Source organism: Protopterus annectens, chromosome 6.part0 (genome assembly GCF_019279795.1).
Source record: "Protopterus annectens isolate FY-2018-M chromosome 6.part0, PAN1.0, whole genome shotgun sequence".
Classification (NCBI taxonomy): domain Eukaryota; kingdom Metazoa; phylum Chordata; order Ceratodontiformes; family Protopteridae; genus Protopterus; species Protopterus annectens.
The window spans coordinates 789,386,720-789,408,303 of record NC_056737.1 but is presented as its reverse complement, the minus strand read 5'-3'; the positions used below and the strand labels follow the sequence as shown (position 1 = coordinate 789,408,303).

General features: G+C 40.1%; 1 protein-coding gene across 3 annotated transcripts in view; it reads left to right on the top strand.

Annotated features, from left to right (window-relative positions):
• RTN1 (reticulon 1) overlaps window positions 1-21,584 on the top strand; it is a 1,542,311-nt gene that overhangs the window by 1,441,265 nt on the left and 79,462 nt on the right. The window lies entirely within an intron of this gene.

Sequence of the window (21,584 nt, the reverse complement as noted above, 5' to 3'; positions counted from 1 at the left end):
AACTAGCTCTTTGCACAAGCCCTACTTATTTCTGATTATCCTCCATAGTGTTAGCAAAATTGATGCTGGGAAATAATTGAGCAACATACTGAAATGCAGTCAATCTCTGTTGAAATATCACCCTGTGGGACAGACAAGAACCTGGCAAAAAATATGAGATTCCTCTCTGGGATAATGCGCCTGTGCTTGTTTGGATTAGTATACCTTACATGATGTTCCTTAAGGCAGTGACATCCTATAATACCTATTGACAAGTTACAGATAGGAAACAGAAACAAGAACACTAAAAAAATAACATTACTCCACATATCAGATTATTATATTCATTTCCAAATATGCATCATGAATCATTAGTAGAAAAACTAAGTCCTTCATTCCAATGCACCTAAGAATCGAGGTGCAGTACATCTTTGGTCAGCTGTGACAACAAGATTGATTACTCCAGACTGAGTTAGTGGAAGAAGCTGGGCAAACAGGGAACAGTGAATGTGATGAGGGGTGTAGGAGTTTGGTGAGTTACCAGATATATAGAACCCAGAAGAGAGTGTAGTACTAGAGAAAATGGGCAAAGAAACCTGGCTCTGTGGTCTTGACAGGGCTAGTTCCCTGAATAGAGCCTAGATAACCTGAGTCAAATAGCATCTTGGGCACTGGAATAGCCGGGCAGGGAAGGGTGGGAATGAGCAGTGGATAAATGCTCACCTCTCTTGGCTGTATAAAGTAGCAGTTCTTGTAACCTAATTGTGCTGGTACAAGTGGAGGTTTGCTAGGCACTGGACATACAACAAACTGTATTTGTTCTATGAGCTATTTAAAGTGAGACAACTACTTCTGTGGCATGGCTTTCAATTGTAGTTACTAAGGTCTGTTGAAGTGTATCCCTTGTGAACTGGGATCACAAGATCCAACAATATAATAATTCTGGATGTTACAGACCCCGTTTTAATGCTCAGTGAGTAATGTGTGTGTGTGTGTGTGTGTGTGTGTGTGTGTGTGTGTGTGTGTGTGTGTGTGTGTGTGTGTGTGTGTGTGTGTGTGTGTATATATATATATATATATATTTATTTATTTATTTATATATATATATATATATATATATATTTATTTATTTATTTATATATATATATATATATATATATATATATATATATATATATATATATTTATTTATTTATATAGATAGATAGATTAGGCTTCCTGCTATCTTATTTGGTCTCTTAAAACTGGTGTCTCTAACCTTAATGATGGCAGAGGTGACCATTTCAGATGCAATTACAGGTGAGATTATGTTGCAGAAAGAAAAAGTGGGTGGGGTTCCACTTTTTGGCCTGAAATTTGCTACAAATACGTGTTAGTGAATTAGCTCTGTTATGTTGACACCATATTATTCTAAATTACTTCATTCTTGTTTCTTCCTCTTCATTTTTTGGATGTGTGTGTGTAGTAGGCCTTATGATTGTCACCTGTCTTAATGTCAAGTGTTATCCCCAACAAAGCTTTGTTTCTTTTACTCGTTTTACCAAATTCTTTTTGATGGAGTTGACCATAGCCTTTCTGGATTGTATTAGGTAAAGTTTAAAGGTTTTGTATGCTCTTTTCTTTTGGTTAAATAATGTGATTTGTAACTTCATCTCAGATTATTGCAGAATTTCCTACAATATTTATACAGGCCCAGCTGAATTAAAGAAGTTGATTATTCAGGACACCATTATTGCCATTTGAAAAATACTTAAAGATGGTTTCCAGGTTATGTGGTACCTGTGTTAGGTTTGGTCTGGTGTATATGAGGAATGCAAGGATGTTTTGATATCTGATATGCATTTTTTCCCTTTCCTTGGCATTTTTTAGTTTGTTCAAGAGTGCTGAATTTTATGAAGTCGAGTAATTTTTGTGCCTGACTACTGGTTGAGGTATAGCTCTCCCAGTCAGAGAAAGGGTAGTTCAGGTCACCAGATAGAAAGGTATTTTCCATTATAGGGAGGCTGTAATTTTATTAAGAAAGTGGCTGCGTTCTTGGGGTGACACGAGGGGGTATGATAGCATGCTGCAGAACTGTAGTTTTGTGGTGGTTACTGTAACTTGGGTGTGCAGTACTTCACACCCACAATTTGTTTTTATGACCCTACCTTTGAAGGACTGACTTATGATATAGATATATTGCACTTGGTTTTCAGTAACAGTATGTGTTTAGAATTAAACAATGCAAATGAACTAGTAAAAACATGACAGATATTTGCAAATACATATCTAAAATACTGAGCAATAATTTTGCCTGTTTCACCCTTTCCTATTCAAAATATTGGAGCTGTTTAAGAAAGTGTATTTGAAGAAAGGTAGTAAAGCGTAGCACATTAATAATAGTATGCAGGTATGTAAGGGCAGATGGTTGTATTTGGTTATCATCAAACTAATTTAATATCTTTGAACTCTCTGGATGTGGTCTATTATATGTCCACAACAAAATAAAAGTAAAAGCAAAAATGTTGACGTGCAGAAAAGAAAGAAAATGCATTTCATGGTAGACAGTTCCCTCCCGCAATGCACTGTGAAGAGGGTTTAATCCCAATACAATTTCACCCCATTTAAGATAACCACATCTTTTAAGTACACCCACTTCATTCAAGGTCCACTCCTGTAAACCCATAAAAGGACTCCCAGCCCTTAAGTTTCACATTTTATAATATGTATTCTGCAGTTTGTAACTGCATTTATACTCAAAAGAACTGGAGAATGTAGATCTCTGTGCAGTTACTGAGACATAGTTTAACGACGCAGAGAGAACCCATCATCAGTGCAAGGCTATAATGCCTTCCACACATTTAAACCAGTTACTGCACAGGAAGGACCAAAAGGTTGGCTTCTCTCAATTTATATTGAAAACAAGCACATTTCAAGTCTACTCAAACAGTATGACTTACATGAGCTTCTCTATGTCCAGTTTACCATATGAAAAGTCCCATATCATATCCTTGCAAGCTGTAGGTCCCTGTCTATGACCTAGGAAACCCATAACACATACTTAAACATACTGAAGACACTCCCCATTAGACCCAGTGCCATATTCATGAGCAACTTTAACTATCCCAGTATAGACTGGGAGTCAAACATGACTTAAAACATGCATGCCCAGCGATTCCTGGAATTTGTAAATACAAACACCCTAAACCAGCTAGTCTGTATAGCCATTTGGGGTGCTAACATCCTTGATCTGGTCCTCACACGCATGGGAGAACATTGCACTCCTCATAAAGCCGTCTCCTTTGGAATAAAAATAAAACCTTGCACTTGATCTAACACTGGAACTTTTAGGAATTATTCGAAAGTGGACTTCCTTCTATTAAGTGACACCCAAACCCTGAGAACACTGCTGCCCATGTGGATTTGTTCATGAAACTCTGCACAGTCATGATAATGAATACACAGAGACAGCTGTACTTACCTGGAATAAGTACAGGGAAAGCTCAAAAAACAAGCTACCCTAGTAGAATCCCAATATCAGTAGATTGTATAACAAAAGGAAGAAAATCATGGCAAAAATTATGAAGTGTAACATCCATCAAGGTGAAAACTCCCTCGTCAAACTAAACAAGCAACTCAGGGTGCTAATTAAGTCTACTAAAGCCAAATGTGAGGTAAAATAGCCTCCCAGGATAAGGAAAGTTGCAAGACATACTTCAGCTATGTGCACAACCTCAAAGGCAATATACAAAAATGTGCCAAACTAATTGTAAATGAAGTATGCTGAGCTGAATGATATAGCAAATATATTGTTTCACAAATTTAGCTCCAGTTTTACCCCCTCAGCAAGTACCCTCAACTATAACTCTCCTAACTATTACAAGGAGACAGATTCTCAATGTATGCTCCAAGGCCAAGAAGACTGCATTAATGGGCTCCAGTAATATTCCAGGATGCCACAGGACCACTAGAATCACTAGTTAACCATAGTGGTCAGACAGGCTTCAGGCCAACTGAATGGAGGACTGCAACTCTTATCCCTCTTCACAAGAGTAGGCCATCTATGATCCCAGGTAACTACAGACCCATAGATCTGACTATTGTCAGAAAAGAAAGAAGCTATGGAAAGAATTATCCTGGAAATGATAAACAATGACACGTGAAAACCTTCTGACATGAGATCCAACCCAGTTAGATTCTTGTTAAGGGCAGATCATGCCTATTAAATCTGGTGGACTTCTTCGAGAAGGTCACCAGAGCATTGGACAAGGGCAAAATATTGCATACTGTCTACCTTGACCTGGCCAAAGCATTCAATACAGTACCCCACTCTGGCATTGTAGACAAACACACAAAATTAGGTATAAACCCCTGTGTCACCTGCTGGAAAGCTAGCTGCCTCAAAGATGGGACCAAAGGAGTTAGGATAGGGAAGTCTACTCCTACAAAAAGGCCAGTCATTAGCAGAGTTCGTTAAGGTTCAGTGCTGGGACTGCTTCTTTTTGGCATCTAATTCTCTGAAATCAAAGCCAACATGAAGGGCCTCTGACTGACCAAATTTACAGATGATTGTAAACTAGGTATAGAATCCCCCCAAAGACACAAATACCCCCCAAGAAGACGTAACACAGACCAATAACTGGTACCAGTGCCATGGTCCAAAACTCAAAGCCAAGAAATGCATAATAGTATCCTTTGGGAAGATGGCTACATCTTTGGAAAGTACCACATTGGTAATACACCCCTAAGAGTGAACCCTATGGTAGGTTCATAAGTTCATACTAGGCTATCTGCCCTAGAGCATTTATAAGCCTAGCCAGAGTGTGTTTGGCTTTCGCCACCCATTTTAAATGAATTTTGCTATGCCCTTTTTCGAGGTCAGTATACTGTGCCTCTGTCTAACAGTGACACAGAAGTGATACCCGGGGTAAACCTATGATCTCCCATCCACTCATCAAGATTCCTCTTGAAGAGAGTCAATGAGGGACTCTGCCTAACCTGGACTGGGATTTTATTCCAGAGTGAAGGGAGCCTCTGGGTTATGAATCTGTCCCTCCAGCATGTCCTATTTATTTCAGTGCTGAGGTTCAAGTCTCTCGAGCGCGTAGCACGATGGGATTTGGATTTTCTGAGGTGCAGCATGTCCATTAATTCCGATTTGGACATGGCTTACATCAGGCAGAGATCGCCTCTGAGCAGGCGGTATGCCACTGAGTAGAGCTGGAGTTTCTTTAACCAGGCAGCATATGGCATCTGTTTGAGCCCTTTGATCCTCTTGGTGAGGTACTTTTGGGGTCTATCCAGTTGCTGCAGGTGTCTGGTAAGGTACATCCCAAAAGGGTCATTGTACTCAATTATGGGCCTGATGAGGGATGAGTAAAGAGGCACAATGACCTCCCCTGATCTAGATGTGAATCCCTTCATGATTAGGTGGGCTATATAAAATGTTTTTCTAACCACTTTGGCCACGTGGTTGTCAAATGAGAGATTGCTATCAACTTGGGTCCCCAGGTCCCTAATTACTTCTTCTGTACTTAATGGATTACCACCTATGTGGTAATTTGTGGGCACTTTGTTTTGCCAAAGGGGATGACTATACACTTTTGGCGTTTAGCTTGAGGCCATGGCTCTGGCACCAGTTGTCTGTTTCTATGAGGCCCTTTTGGAGGATGCTTGTGTCGGCTGGAGAGTCGATTATGGTGCCCAGTTTGCAGTCATCTGTGAACTTGGTCAGCCACAGTCCTTCCGTGTTTGCCTGTACCTCCGAGAAATATATACCGAACAAGAGAGGTCCCAGGACTGATCCTTGTGGGATGCCACTTGTAACTGGTTTGGAGTCTGACATGGCTCCAGCAATTCTAACCAAGTGGGTTCTGTCCTTGAGCCAGTTTGCAACCCATCTAGTGACATAAGGGTTTATATTTAAGCTGGTGAGCTTATCTATAATGCCCGAGTGGGGTATTGTATCGAAGGCTTTTGCGAGGTTCAGGTAGGCTGTGTGGACCACCTTCCCCTCATCAATGGCCTTGGTGACTGTTCCAAAGAAATCGACCAGGTTTAATAGGCAGGATCTGCCCTTAACAAAGCCGAACTGGGTAGGATCCAGTGTCTGTAGGTCCCCAATATCTTTATTTATGAGGTCCATGATGATCCTTTCCATAGCTTTGCAGACCAAGGTAGTCAGGCTTATGGGGCGATAGTTTCCAGGATCCGTTGAGGCACCACCTTTGTGGAGAGGGATCACTGTTGCTGTACGCCACTCTTTGGGTACATATCCTGTAGTAAGGCTGAGATTGAACAGTAGTTTTATGTTTGGGTTTAGCTCTTCTTGGAGTTCATGCAGGATGCAGCCCAGGACACCGTCTGGTCCCATTGATGCTGTGTTTTTTGCTTTGGAGAGGGCGGCTCTTACCTGAACATCTGAGATGTCAGGGGGGCAGCACTCTGCTGGGATAGATATTAAGCCCTTTTGGTGGGGGGGGAGAAGTTTGCGCTGAACCTGTCAGCTAGGATGTTGGCAATGTCTGTGGGTTCTGTGTATTTTTTGTCATTTTGGACTCATTCTGAGCATATCTGGGAATTCCCACCCAGGTTCCTAACATAACTAAAGAAAGCCTTGTGATTATCCTTAGTGTCCTGTGCAATTTTTCTCTCGCAGCTGGCCTTAGACGATTTTATGAGTGCCCGTAGTTTTTTGCTAATACTGATCAGAGATGCCTTCCCTTGTTGGGATTTTGCTCCATCATGTAGTGGCTTCCTCCTTCTATTGTATAGTTTGTTTATGGCTGGGGTCCACCAGACAGGACGTCTGCCTTTGGAGGATTGGGTCTTGGTTTTATTTGGGATTGCATGATCCATGCATTCCTGAAGGTGTTCATAGAATGTGTTTATAAAGGATTCTGCGGTCTGGGCCGTATTTTCCACAGGCCTGGGGGCTTTGAAGGATTCCACCTCAGTTTTGAGGAGTGCGAAATTTGCTTTAGAGAAGTATTTCACTGTGGTTTTCTGGGCAGGGGGTGGGGTTGGGATGTGAATATCCAGTGAGATTAGTTTATGGTCTGATCTTACCAGTGAGGGATACACTTTTGGTCTGGAGCATAGAGTCCCCATGTTGGTGATGATCAGGTCCAGTATGTTTTCCCCTCTTGTGGGAGTGGCAACAAGTTGTTCCATAGCATTTGAGTTTATAAATTCTAGGAACCTTTGGGCTAGGGTGTTGGAGTTAGAGTAATGCTCCCAGTCTATGTTTGGGTAGTTGAAGTCGCCCAATATAATGGTGTTTGGAGAGACCTTCATATTTTCCAGTGTTCTCAGGAAGGCCGAGTGGGGTTCCTGAGTCTGGGAGGGTGGTCTGTAGCAGGCTATAAACTGGAAGGCAGTTTTACCCACTGTTAGTTGCACATGGATAATCTCTGATGCTTTGTGCTGTGCCACCAACCTGGAGGTGTGGGTATCTTTGATGAATATTGATACTCCCCCTCCTTTTGTGGTTCAGTCCAAGTTTTGGGGCCAAAAAGCATGGTATGAGGTATAAGCTGGTAGTGCTGGGGTGCTCTCGGGAGCCTTGAACCAGGTTTCTGTTACTGCACAGATATCGATGTTCTCCATGCTAAGAAGAGTTTTGAGTGTGCATCTTGAGGTATAGACTTCTGGCGTTGAGTAGCATTACTCTTAGTTTCTTATCCCTTGTGATACCTATGGAGGTGGGTTTGTCTTTTGAGCCTTGCCTAAAAAAGGCACTATGGGGATAGCAAGAGCCTTTGCCAATATCCAAAAGCCCAGGGGTGACAGGTGCAAGCCATCCCTAGCGAAGCATCGTGGCTTGTCGAGCATGTCATCCCAGGCTGACAGGCATTGGATCCCCTTTGAATTACACCAATACTTAAGCCAATTGTTGAAATTGATCATCTTGTCTTCATATTGTGGCATCATTCTTGGTGAGGGTAAGATGCTACTCAAGGTCAGGGTCATACCAGCCTGGGCTACATGCTCAGAGAGCTCCTCTATGTCTCTTTTCATGTAGTCCAGGGCGGTACGTCTCAGGTCATTCACACCAGCATGGACAATGACTGAGTCATATTTGTACTTGCCTTGGAGTGACCTGAGTGCGTGTGTTATGTGGCGGATCCTAGCACCCGACAGGCAGCTCAACGTGACCTTCTCCTTGTTCAGCCTGGTGAGCAGGACGTCAGTGTGCCTGACTATAGAGTCACCTATTACAAGTGTATCAGGTGTGTTGTTTAGCCTTAAGGGCTATGACTGTTCGGCACACTGGCTTTGTGAGCTATGTGTTGCACGTGTTTTGTTTTGGGGTAGCGGTTGCTTGGGTGTCTGCTTTGGAGGTCTCTGCTGCTTAGGCAGATTTTTATTTAGAGCCTCTGAGTATGTTTTTGTGTGTTTATGTGTTTGGTTTGCTGTCGTGGTAGGTCTATGTGAGACTGGAATTGTAGTGAGTGTGGTTTCCTTCTCCTCCTGACTGGTTATGCCAGTACTGAGTAGAGAGAGCTTAGCCTCCAGTTTGGCTATATGGTTGTATCTCTCACATGTGCTGGAATTTGTTGGGAGGAGGAGAGTGTTGTCTGTGTACATGAAGCAGTTGTAACATTGCCTCAAGATTCCCAGATTCACCAGCTGGACCAGAGAGGAGATTGACAACTGACCTTTGGACATGCTAGAATAGTATTGGGAATTCCTTTATAATTGAAAAAAAGGGCCAATGGGGAACAAGTAACAAATCAGCAAGAAAGACAACTAGCTTGGATTTATTAATTCATGCAGGAAATGAAGGAAAAAGTATACCTGTTTTGCTTTTATAGATTCATAGGTGATTACCAGGCTAACAACCCCAGGGGGCCTTTTTAAGCCTAGCCATACTTGTTAACTGTTTCTAAAAGGTTTTGATACCCTTGGGTAAGTTAATGAGTATATATAGGCTTGGGCATGGGTGGTCAAGCATTTACAGCCTGCCAATTTCTAATACAGACATATGTACCAGAATAGGGATACATTTCATATTCCCATCCACTGGCCCAAGTCATGCTTGAATAGGGCTAGGGAAGAACTCTGTGTAACCTGGTCTTTAACTATTTTGTGCCTATAGAAGTAAGGAAATCATTTTCTGCTGCACAACTTATAAGCACAGGTATGTCATCTAAGTTCAAGGATGTAATTGTTCCTCTGTACTCATCCCTCATCGGAACAGTCACTGAGTACAGTACCCCCATCAGTGTATACATGAACAAGTAGATGCAACAAGGGGAGCATCCACAGAGGCTCCCCACAAAAAGAATACAGGGTGTAAACAACATGCCCTATGTAGATCACCTCAAAGCTCTATCACTGTACTTGTTCTCTGAAAGGCTGCTGAGAGGCGATCTATGCCTTGCCTACAGAGCATCCTCTGATCCCACTGTGATGGACCTTTTGGACAACCATCAAACAAATAGCATCAGAATTACCCAATCTAGGGACCTAAACCTCATCTGCAAAGTAAGTAGGACATGTTGGAGGTACATGTAATGTGTCTCAGAGACTACCTCTTCTCTGGAACAGGCTTCCTGTCCATGTGAAGCAGAGTTCTTCCCTAGCCCTATTCAAGCATGACTTGGGCCAGTGGATGGGAATATGAAATGTATCCCTATTCTGGTACATATGTCTATATTAGACAGAGGCAGGCTGCAAATGCTTGACCACCCATGCCCAAGCCTATATATACTCATTAACTTACCCAAGGGTATCAAAACCTTTTAGAAACAGTTGGCAAGTATGGCTAGGCTTAAAAAGGCCTCCTGGGGTTGTTACCCTGGTAATCGCCTACGAATCTATAAAAGCAAAATAGGTATACTTTTTCCTTCATTTCCTGCATGAATTAATAAATCCAGGCTAGTTGTCTTTCTTGCTGATTTGTTACTCACTAGCATTTGTTAAAACTGGATTCTGGCCAGCTACCATAATTATTTTTTTCATTTCAGGCTCAGAATTTGATTTATCCACTCCAAGCCTGTTTCTGAGGAAAAGCAAGCCCATATATATTTATCTAGCCATCTATTTGCATTGGGTAGGTAAGGGTGTGTAATGTGAAAAGCAACTGCATTTTGACCAGTCAGCACACCTGAATGCAGCTGCAAAAATAGAAATAAATATATTGTTTGACCTGATGACATTAGCTAGTCAGCATTAAACAGAAAACATGATGGCTGGATAGCATATAACAAGAACCCTAGTAAGAATTCTGAAAAGTAAAAGCTTTAACATTATAACATGGGTTGTGAAGTTAGTAGTCTTTTATGGACAAAGAAAATAAGGTATCTTTTTGTCCATCTTCTTCATGGAGCAATAAATGCAGATGAGTTTTTTTTTAATTTCTTCTTCACTCACTGTTATTTGTAAACACTGTATTCTTGCCAGCTGTCATTAATGTTTTTACTTTCTTTATTTACACTTTTGATAATGGATTAGGTGGACTGAAGATCGTTTTTAGCCATTACCCGAGCACAAAGCAGTTAAGAATGACTTTTCAGTTCAGTTCATTACACTGACTTAGCAACATAAGTATCATACATTGTTTAACACAGTGAAACTGAACTGGTTCAGTGCACATAGTCTGAGATAACAGCTGCATACAATGATGCAGAATGAAGCATTTAATGAAATTTTACTGTATACTAACAGTTAAAGCATTTACAAACTTACAACTAGTATATTCAACTGAAGATATATATATCATGTACCTAAACTGTGCAAAAGCTAAGCTATCCAGGAGTATCAGGACCTTATGCTTTATCCCTGTAGCAGCTGCAGCAGTATTCTTGTTTGGGGTACTTTTAAATACTTTGTCTGAATTTAGAATAAAACAAAACCCTCAGTACCCCTGAAGAGAAGGTTTCCCGGTTGTTGTATAACTATTTGCTTGTACCCCAAACACAGTTTACAACTGATCAAATGAAAAGCTTTGTAAGGTGTTTGAACTGAATCCATGTGCTTGAAATTTGTTCAGTAGGATTTGGTGGTCTACGCTTGTAAGTATGTGTGCTGTTCTATAAAAGATAATGCCTGTGAGATAGCTATTTTCTGCAATTTGGAAAATGTTAATCAGTCAACAGTATGTATAGCTGTTAGGGTACTGTAAAACTGTGCTGAGCATCTGTCAAGATCCCGTGCTTAATAATGAATTCAAAAACTTGCCTGTTATAAAATAAATATTTGTGAAAGTTTTTGTAAATGAACATAGGTTTCAAATTGCATTGTAGCTCTTTGGAGAATGCAGTGATTTATTGAATAAGGATAAAGATAATTAAGGACTGCTTGAATTGTAGGGAACAATCTCTATCATCAGTGACAGACTGAAAATGTGGGCCAGACTTTTTTCTGTTATTGGACCAAATACTCTGATAATGGTAGGGTGTATAATGTGAGTGTTTGAATTTGACTGATTAAATTTTTAAACTAATTTCCTAACTGCTTTGGCAGTGACTGACTGAAATGAAAGAGTGGGGGATGGAAAAAGTAGGTACAGGTATCCACATCTCTCAACTGTACAGATTTTTGCAGAATGTCCAGATTTTTGGCTCATATTTGTGGTCCATTTTTCGTAAAATTGTGTGGTCCATTTTTCATAAAATTGTGGTTTTCTGGCAAATTAAAGGCAAACTGAAGATTGAAGTTAGAAAATAATGTTAGACATTTGAGTTTCAGATTTCATACCCTTCAGAAAATTCATGGTAATGCAAAAAATGTTATTCTATTAACTTTCTAAGTTTGTAAGAGCAATATTTGAAAAATGTCCCTATTTTAGGGTCTTTGTCCCACTTTTACTTATGGCTTTGTCCAGATGTTTTGCTCTAAGATGTTGAGAGGTATGTTTGCAAGATAGTATAAAACAGGACAGAGATAAGTCATGGAGATGTTGAAATGCTTTTTGCTTCTTCAGATTGACTGAGGCAGTAGTTAGCACACTATGGTCACCACCAGCACACTGCATTAATTGTCAGAGGCACCCTATTTGTGTGTTCCGCTTTTATCATCTGAGTGCCCACATGCCAGACGTGATTAAACTTCACAGTCTTTTGCAAAAATTGGAAATTCATTTTTTTAAAAGGACATCAAGTAAGTTACTTACATCTTTGTGACTGTAATGCAAATGTATCCACCTTAAAAAATCTTTCACTTGAAAAACAAGTCTAAGCACAGCTACACTTTTAAAAACTGTTATTGCTGTTTTAGTGTGCATTCCTGTAGTTATAAAGGCTTTCCAGTGGATGGTATTTATAATTATTGGGGAAGGCCACCAGTTCTTAAAATAACATTTTAAATAGCTGCCTTTTGCACCAAACATATCTTTCCTTTAGAACAAAAGTAGAAGACAAATCCCTACATAAAATAAGATTGCATGCTTATCAGCAACCTCTCATAGGATTCATTCATTGGGGTTTCAAGGCAATTTAGTCTCACAACCATCAAGACCTTACCCATACCCACCACTAGTCTGTACCACCTTTCTCGGGGGGGGGGGGGCTAGTCCAAATCATTTTATGGTGAATTTAAGGGTATCCATGTAGTCAACTAGCTTCCATTTGAAAGACGATAATGAATTAATGAATCACCCTGCTTAACCTCCAGAGGTGGGGAAGTTCTGCATAACGAAGCTCTCTCTCCACATTATATTCTATGTATCAGCTGGTGATAATTTAGGTCCCTGGTTCTATTTTTTGCTGAGCTATTTGACTTCTAGAGGTAAAGAAGATGAAGGACAACAGTATCTGTAATGGCAGAGTAGGCAAGGCACAGATCTCCCTTCAATAATCTGTAAGATACTGAATAAAGACAAAGACCCCATAGCTTCCCTTGGTAGCTTAGGGACATTAAGCCAGATGTGTTCTTGGTAAAGAACCTCTGTGGCTTTTCAAGTTATTAGATATGTCGAGTGAAGTCTCAGATTACATTTTCATTTTGTAGTGGATTATTGTCTATACTATATGTTGATGTTAGGAGATATTTCCTAAATAAAACTATATAACACTTTTTTTCGCATTCAGTTTGAAACCATTTTCAGTACACCAGGTATTAAGTAGGTTAAGTTCTTTCTGAATGGCACTGGTGTCAGAGTGGGTCTCGACAACAACAGTTTGCAGGAATATCCTATTCTTAGGTTGGAGATCCGAGATGTAAATGCCAAAAAAGTAGGGGTCCCAGTAGAAAGCCCTGGGGGGAACTGCTGGCTACCTACAGTAGATACTTACAGATGAGGAACCTGCCACCTGAACTACATGGTATCTGTCTTTTAGCCAGTTTGCTATCCATCTTACCAAATAAAGATCACTATTAAAAACATTTAACTTACAATACCTTCATGAAGTATGGTGTCAAATGTTTGGACTAGGTCAATACACACAGTGTGAACAGCGTTACCAGTGTCAACATGTTAATTAAATTGAATAAGCAGGATCTTTGACTAGTCTAATATGATTATTGATATTGTAACTGATGAGACCAGTTATGATATGTGCCTTATGTTTGCAGATCATACTTATAAGGCTGATTGGCCTATAATTGCTGGGGTCTGTGGCAGAGATAATTTTGTTGAGGGGCATAACCATTGCAGAGTTCCATAATTTAGACACAAATTCTGTGGCTAAACCTAGATTAAACAAGTTATGGGTGGGTTCACTGAGGATATGTTTGTTTGTTTATTTATTTATGTTTGTTTACTGGGGTAGTGTACTGATCTCAATAGAACATTTGCAGGCACAGCCCAGATGAATAGGATCACATAAGAAATGAACAAAACATATTTATAGATACAAGGATATGCTAAAAAAACAAATGTATGTGCATATTTACAGATGTAAGACTATGCTACAACATTAAGTTCAAGAAGCAGTTAATGTCTAAACATGGACATAAAAATGGAATTATACATATCAGAGCTTCATGGATAAGATGTAGTCATAATGACCATGTGGCTTATGCTACAGAGATAGCAGCATCTGATTATATAGAGAGATATTAAGACATTACAAGAGGTAAGTGAGAATAGTTTCAGGAAAGGATACCATGGGGAGAAGACAGAGAAAAGATGTGAGAGGCATACAGAGGGAAGAGGAGTAGAAAGGAGAAGAAGTGTGAGAGAGCTGCAAAGAGAAATGGGAAGTAGGATGAATGTGAGGCAGTAAGTAAGGAAATGACAAGATGAGATAAGGAAGGATGAAATGGGGATAAAGGGATGTGAGAGAGCTGAAGGGTTTGTGTAATGTGACCTGAGTGACTGCAGCTGCACTTTGCTTGGGTGAGGACGTGTTCCTTTTGTTGTTGTATGAAGTCAGAGTACTTTTGGACATCTCGGATTAAGAAAGGAATGGAGTCCCAGAGTTTAGCTGGATGGAGAATGCATGGTCAGTGCAATAGAGTATTTTTTGGAGTTAGTAGGGTGGGTTGAGATTGAGAGATAACCCTGAGATTATGTGGGGGGGGGGTGAAATGTTTATGAGTGAGAGGGGATGATGTGTCAGTAGGAAGGACTTTGTGAATTAATGATCCTAGTAGGAAATTGGCTGACAAATGTACTATGAGCCATTTGCCTTTGGCAAGAAATAGGCAGTGGTGTTCATTATTGGGGAGTTAGTAATGAAGCAGCAGATTTTATTGGAAATAGTTTTTAAGGTGATGTCATTTTTCTTTGAGGCTGCAGCTATAATGGCTAGTTCATATCTGAGTTGAGATAAGAGTATGCCTTTGCCTGCGGCAGCTTTGGCTGGCTTGGACAGAATAGGCGATAGATTGTTCACCCAAAGAAGTAGTGTGTTGAACTTTTTACATGTGTTTTGAATATGTAGTTGAAAATGAAGAGATTGGTCTAGCCAAATGCTTAGGTATTTAAAGGATGTGATAGTTTTTATGGTGGTATTGTTAACATCTTTAATATTAAGGAAGCAGGGTGCTTTGGCTATTTTTTGGTTGGTTCCAAATAGCATGGCTTTTCTTTTTGAAGGCTTGAGTATAAGTTTCTGGCCTATTAGCCACTGGTTGAGGGTTTGGATGTCATGTTGGAGCTGAGTTTGTATAAAATAGTGGGATCATTTGTTTGACCTGTAGATGAGCATGTCATCTGCATAAAGAATTAGAGGTATCAGAGAATCATCAGATGGGAGTTTGTTGATAAAGATGAAAAATAGCAGGCGGGCTAAAGTGGAACCCTGAGGGACTCCTTTCATAAGAGGAGTTGTTTTAGAGGTGGTGTTGCCTACTTTCACTTTGAAGAATCTATTGGTGAGGGAGTCTAAAAACCAATGTTTTACATTGTCATTAATGCCTATTTTAGTGAATTTGCCAAATAGTAAGTTATGGTCAATTAGATCAAAGGCTTTTGTGAGGTCAATAAATATGGCTGCTGTCAGGTTGCCTTTGTCTGTATTGGATAGCTTGTCATCTGTGAGGGAGTAAACACCCGTTATAGTGCTGCATCCAGACCAGAATCCATGTTGTTTTCTGGATAGAAGATGGTATTGTTGTAAATAAACAGTAATTTGGTTGTAGATAATTTTTTTCTAGAATTTTACCTGAAGTGGGAAGTATTGAAATAGAACAGAATTATGAAGCAGTGGTTGGCTTGCGTAGTTTTGGAATAGGAGTGACTATTGCTGTTTTCCATATCTGACACATAATCTTATGAGTTGAACAGAGGTTGTTTATATGAGTGAGAAGGTGGGAGCCGAGTCCTTACAAAGATGAATAAATTAATGGGCTAGGTTATCTTAGCCTGGGGAGTATCTATTTGCATTTGGTCCAATTGTGTTTCAGTCTCTTTGGTTCTAATATTTTTGAAATGGAATATTGGAATGTAAAGTGGTGCTGGCTGTGTTGGTGATAGGTTTGTATTGCTGATGTGTGGCAGGTTTCCGAATTCATTGAGAAAGTCAGTGCATGATAGTTTGTATGTGATGGTGTTAGAGGATTACAGGATAGTGGAGCTCTGTTGCATTTTTGACCAGTCAGCAGGTTGATTTCTCTCCCTAATCTTTTAAGTTTGGCTAAAAGTAAAATTTGTTTGTTTTGGTAGTGATTGCTTTTGTGCCTTGAGATGGATTGTTTGACTAAGTAGCATAGTGAGGTATATTTGGCTTAGGAATCTGTGGAGTGGTTCCATTTCCAGTTGTGCCATGCTTCATCACATAATTTGAGGACATGCTTGAGTTAGCTAGATATCCAGTCATGCTTATGAGGTTGAAGTAGCCTTTGTACTAATGGAAAGAATTTGTTTTCTAAGTACATTAGGCTATTGGTAAGGTTGTTAGCTGCTTCATCGGTGTCTTTTATAGCAAGTAAGTGAGACCAATCAAAGGCAGCAGTGTTTGTTTAAGATTAATGATATTCTGAATAGTTTGGGGTATGAAGGTGATAAACTTGGGTTTATATTTTAATGTTAGATTATGTATTGAGAAAGTTATGGGACAGCGATTACTGAAGGAGGGGCATGTATGCTGAGGTTAGATATCATGGTAAGATTATTAGTTATTACAAGATCTAATAAGGTGTGCCTATTGCACTGGAGGTTTGGTCTACTCGCTTCAGAGCTCATGTTTGGTGCTGTATATAAAATATCCAGGTATTTTTATCAAGTCCCATGGAGGAATTCTTTTTGCTCTTTGACAGCACTTTCCAAACAATATGTTATTTGGTAATTAAAGGGCATTTAAGGGATTCTGGGATATGTAGAGTTTGAATAGATGTTTCATGGGTAAAGTTTAAACTTGTTTGTTAATATATTGGCGATGGCAGGCCAAAGTGGTGGTCCCATTTAGGATAAGTTCTAAACATTGTTGGGTATTGTTCCATAGTTTCCTAATGTAGCTAAAGGACGACTAGTAGTTCTTTTTAACTTCAAAAGCTAGCCCATGGGTTGCTTCACTAGTCTTAATATTATTTTTAATGTTCCTGGTAATTTTTTATATAGTATCTTTGTTATGATGAGTTTTGGATTGACTGCAGTATTTAAAGAGGTTCGTTTTTCCTTTTGTTGTAAAATGTATTTATGCTGGTGGTCTAGTAAGGTAGTAAGTTTCTGAGTTTCCCATATGTTTTGTTTTGGATAAAACTATTAATTCTATTCATTTGCCTACATGGGTAAAGAACAACTTTGTGAAACAGATTCTTGAGTCTGCACTTTAACTGCTGCTGTTATGGGAGAATTTTTAGATTTTGTCATACAATTATATGAGGTTTTTCGGGCTGAAGGCCTTAAATTTCGAGATGTCAGTTTCATGGACACTGAAGTTTTTGAAGGCAAATATCACAAGTTTATGGTCTGACTTAACTGGAGAAGGAAAAACCAGAGGAATAGTACACATACAGCCTGTATTCATGAGTACCTAATTTAGAATAGTATGTCCTCTTTTTGGCTTTATTAACTATCTCTTCTAGGGAATTTGTATTAATTAAGCCCACAAACATTTCAGCATATCTTATGTTAGAGGTATAGTTGCTCCAGATGATGGTTGTTTCCTTAGATCTCTGAGGTCGTGAGAAGGATCAAAGAAGTAGGCAATAGCTTAATATATCATTTTTATTGGCTTTTTGGCTTTTAAGATCCCAAACAGTGAGTCCCTTCAGCATGTGCCCAGTAGTCCTGTTAATCCCTCTTCCAGTTTGGCCACAGAACCCTGCACAACTCCATGAGTGGTTCCCTTCTCTTCATGCACATTTGCCTTCTCAGAGACCTCATCCTTTCCAGACCAACAGTGCAGATAAGTGATAGCAAAAAAAAGGCTGTCATTCTTAGCTGCTTCAGGATTTTGCATTACTATCTTCTTCCTGTTAATTGACTAGCATGATGTAATGTTCTATATTGTTGAGCCCCAGTGACTGTACACTTCACATGCCCACTGGTCCAAATGCTTCTTGTCTGAGGTCACATATTTATTGGTGTACATCTGATGAGCACTGTTGAGACATTTCCCATCTGATGCTCATTTGGTGGGCTATAAATGGCCATATTATCTTACCTCTCCATGGTCAGTTCATTCTGTACCTGAACTGCTACTTCAGCCCTGGTCATTTGGGGGCCTCTCAACTGTACAGATTTTTGCAGAATGTCCAGATTTTTTGCCTCATATTTTTGGCCTGTTTTTCATAAAATTGCAGTATTCTGGGAAATCATTGGCCAGTCATTGATGGTTGAAGTCAGAAAATAATGGCAGACATTTGAGTTTCAGACTGCATACCCTTCAGAAAATCCATGCTAATGCAGAACGTGTTATTCTATCAACTTTCTAACTCTGTAAGAGCAGTATTTAAAAAAAGTGTCCCTATTTTTGGGCCTTTGCCCCCCCCCCCCCCCCATTTTTTATGGCTTTGTCCAGATTTCTTCCTCTAAGAGAATGAGAGGTACGTTTGGGGCTTTAGCTCTTTGCTCCATACAGCCAGAAGCTTACACTCTTGTTCATTAAAATAAAGATTCATTCCCCTATAAGTTGATCTGCTCTAGAGGATTAAGGCAGGCATGAAGTTTCAGCAACAGCTGATCATTTATTTTAAATAATAATTTATTTACTCAACACTTAGAAACTTTGAACCATTGTTTCATTTGTTTCTCTTTCAGTAAAAAAGGAAATAGGAAACTTTATGACTCATCATCAAAAAAATCATTGGGACACAACTCATTGCATCAGGTGATCGCCACCCCCCCTTCCCTTATGTTGTGCAGTTTGGAGTTTGTTTACATAAGTTGGGCATTCACCCCCTTCAACACGCTGGGCAGAAGCTTTTAATTTTTAAGAAAATAGACCATTAAATATTCGATGTGATTAGTTACAGTTTAAACGAATGAGTCAAAATAAAGGCAAAGCATCAATGGGAACTAAAGGAACTCATAAATAAAGACATTGGGGACCTACAGACACTGGATCAGTTCACACAGCCTACCTTGACCATCATAGAAAAGCACCAGCTCACCAGATGTAAAACCCATATGTCACAAGATGGGTTGCAACTGGCTCAAGGACAGAACACACAAGGTTAGAGTTGCTGGTGCCATGTCAGACTCTTCTAGTTCAGCATTTATTTTTCTGAAGTGCAGGCATTGACACTCCATCAGACACAGACATCCTCCAGAGAGGTCTCATAGAAATGGATAACTGGTGCCAGAGCCATGGCCTTAAGCTAAATGCCAAAAATACACTATGGAACAGAATCCCAGTCCATGTCACTGACTCTGTTCAATGGTGAAAGCCACACACTATGAACCTATGAACCTATGAACCTTTGATATTCTAATGATGTGATGATGGCTGAAATGTAGAAAAGCTGGTACACACATAGACAGTAATTTATAAATTGAAGATTATCTTTAAAATATTGCATACTGTTACACAACTTTTAAGTCCTATTTTATAAAAAAAATAAATTATAGTAGGTAGTAAATGGAAATTAATTGTACTTAATATCATTTGATTTTTCATGGAGAATGTCAAAAATTAGAATGGAAGAGCATTTTGTATAGACAAAAATGAATAAGGTAAATAAGCAGTTTTTGAAAAAAATCAAAAAAAAGAAAACTAAAATTCTAAGCATTTGGTTCATAGGTTGGTACTAGGCTATCGGCCCAAGGGCCTATACAAGCCTAGCCATAACAATTCCCTGGCTATTTCTTCTCACAATATTTACTTCCCTGGACCCCTGTCTAGCAGGGCGACTGACATGATCCCCAGGGTGAATTTCCTATCTCCCATCCAATCGCCAAGGTTCCTTTTGAAGAGGACCAAAGAGGCACTCAGCTTGACATGTATGGGCAGTCTATTCCAGAGTCTGGGGAGTCTCTGGGTCAGGAACCTATCCCTCCAGTATGTTTTGTTCATTGTGATGAAAAGGTTTAGATCCCTGGAGCATGTGGCTCTGAGGGATTGGGATTTCTTTAAGTGTAGCATGTCCAACATTTCTGGGTTTGACATGGCCTTGTATGTTAAGCAGAGATCACCTCTGAGTAGACGATATGCTACAGAGTATAGCTGGAGTTTTTTAGATGGTCAGCATAGGGCATCTGCTTTAGGCCTGTGATTCTTTTAGTGAGGTATTTCTGCGGCCTTTCCAGTTGTTGCAGATGTCTTGAGAGGTACATAGCAAACGGGGGGTTGTATTCTATAAGGGTCTCATGAGGAATGAGTACAGTGGGACAATGACCTCTTTTTTTCTGGATGAAAAGCCCTTAGTGATGAGGTGTGCCACGTAGAAGGATTTCCTGACTGTTGTAGTGATGTGGTTATCGAAGGTGAGACCACTGTCCACCTGTGTCCCCGAGTCTCTTATTACACTTTCAGTGTTTAGTGTACTGCCACCTATGTGGTAATTCACAGGTACATGTTTTTTCCCAAAGGGGATAACTGTACATTTCTTGGCATTGAGCTTGAGCCCATGGCTCTGGCACCAAGCATCTGTTTCTGTAAGGCCCTTTTGTAGAATATCCACATCATCTGGGGATTCAATAATGGCACCCAGTTTGCAGTCATCTGTGAACTTTGTTAGCCAGAGTCCCTTAGTGTTGGCCTGTACTTCAGAGAAGTAGATGCCAAACAAGAGTGGTCCCAGGTCTAAACCCTGAGGTACTCCACTTGTCACTTGTCTGGAGCTGGATTTGCAGTCGGCTACTTTTACAGTGTGGGTTCTGTCAGTAAGCGAGTTGGCAACCCATCGAGTGACATAGGGATTAATGCCAGCTTAGTAAGTTTATCTATGATTCCAGAGTGGGGTATGGTGTTGAAGGCCTTGGTGAGGTCCAGATAGGCTGTGTAGACTGCCTTACCCTTGTCCACAGCTCTGGAGACTGATTTGAAGAAGTCAATCAGGTTCAGGAGACAAGATCGGCCCTTCACGAACCCAAACTGGGTGGGGTCCAGTGTTTGAAGGTTGCCAATGTCTTTGTTTATAAGTTCCATGATAATACGTTCCATGACCTTACAGATCAGGCTCATCAGACTGATGGGGCAGTAGTTCCCAGGATCCAAGGTGGATCCCCCCTTGTGGAGTGGGATAACTGTAGCTGTACACCACTCAGTGGGCACGAAGCCTGAGGTGAGACTATGATTATACATGACACTTAGGTGAGGTGACAGTCATTTTGTAGTTCATGTAGTTCACAGCCCGGGATGTCATCTGGTCCCATGGATGCTATATTCTTAGCTTTGGAGAATGCGTTTTTTACCTGTCTGGCCATTACTGGAATTTGGCAACCTTTCGGTATTGAGATGGGGCCTTTAGGAGGTGAGAGGGGGGTGAAGTTGGCACTGAATCGATCTGCCAGGATATTGGCAATATCCTTGGGATCAGTATATTTAATGCTATTCTGTTGTAGCTCAGATCAGATCTGAGCATTGCCATTTAGAAAAAAAGTATTATATCACAGATTACATCTCCTTAAGTATATTGTTTCTGCTATGTTGAAAGGTTCTAAATTGTACCATTTCACATCAGAGGTTCATGAATTTTCTCTAAGAATGGTTGAGAATTAATGTCCCTTGATCCCATTTGAATACTAACATTTTTGTACCAACTCCTAATTCTGCAACTGCATGACAGTATTGGCAGAAATGATTGTGAGCTGCTTTCTACCAAGCATGGTAAAGCAACGGTGAATGTAGTCC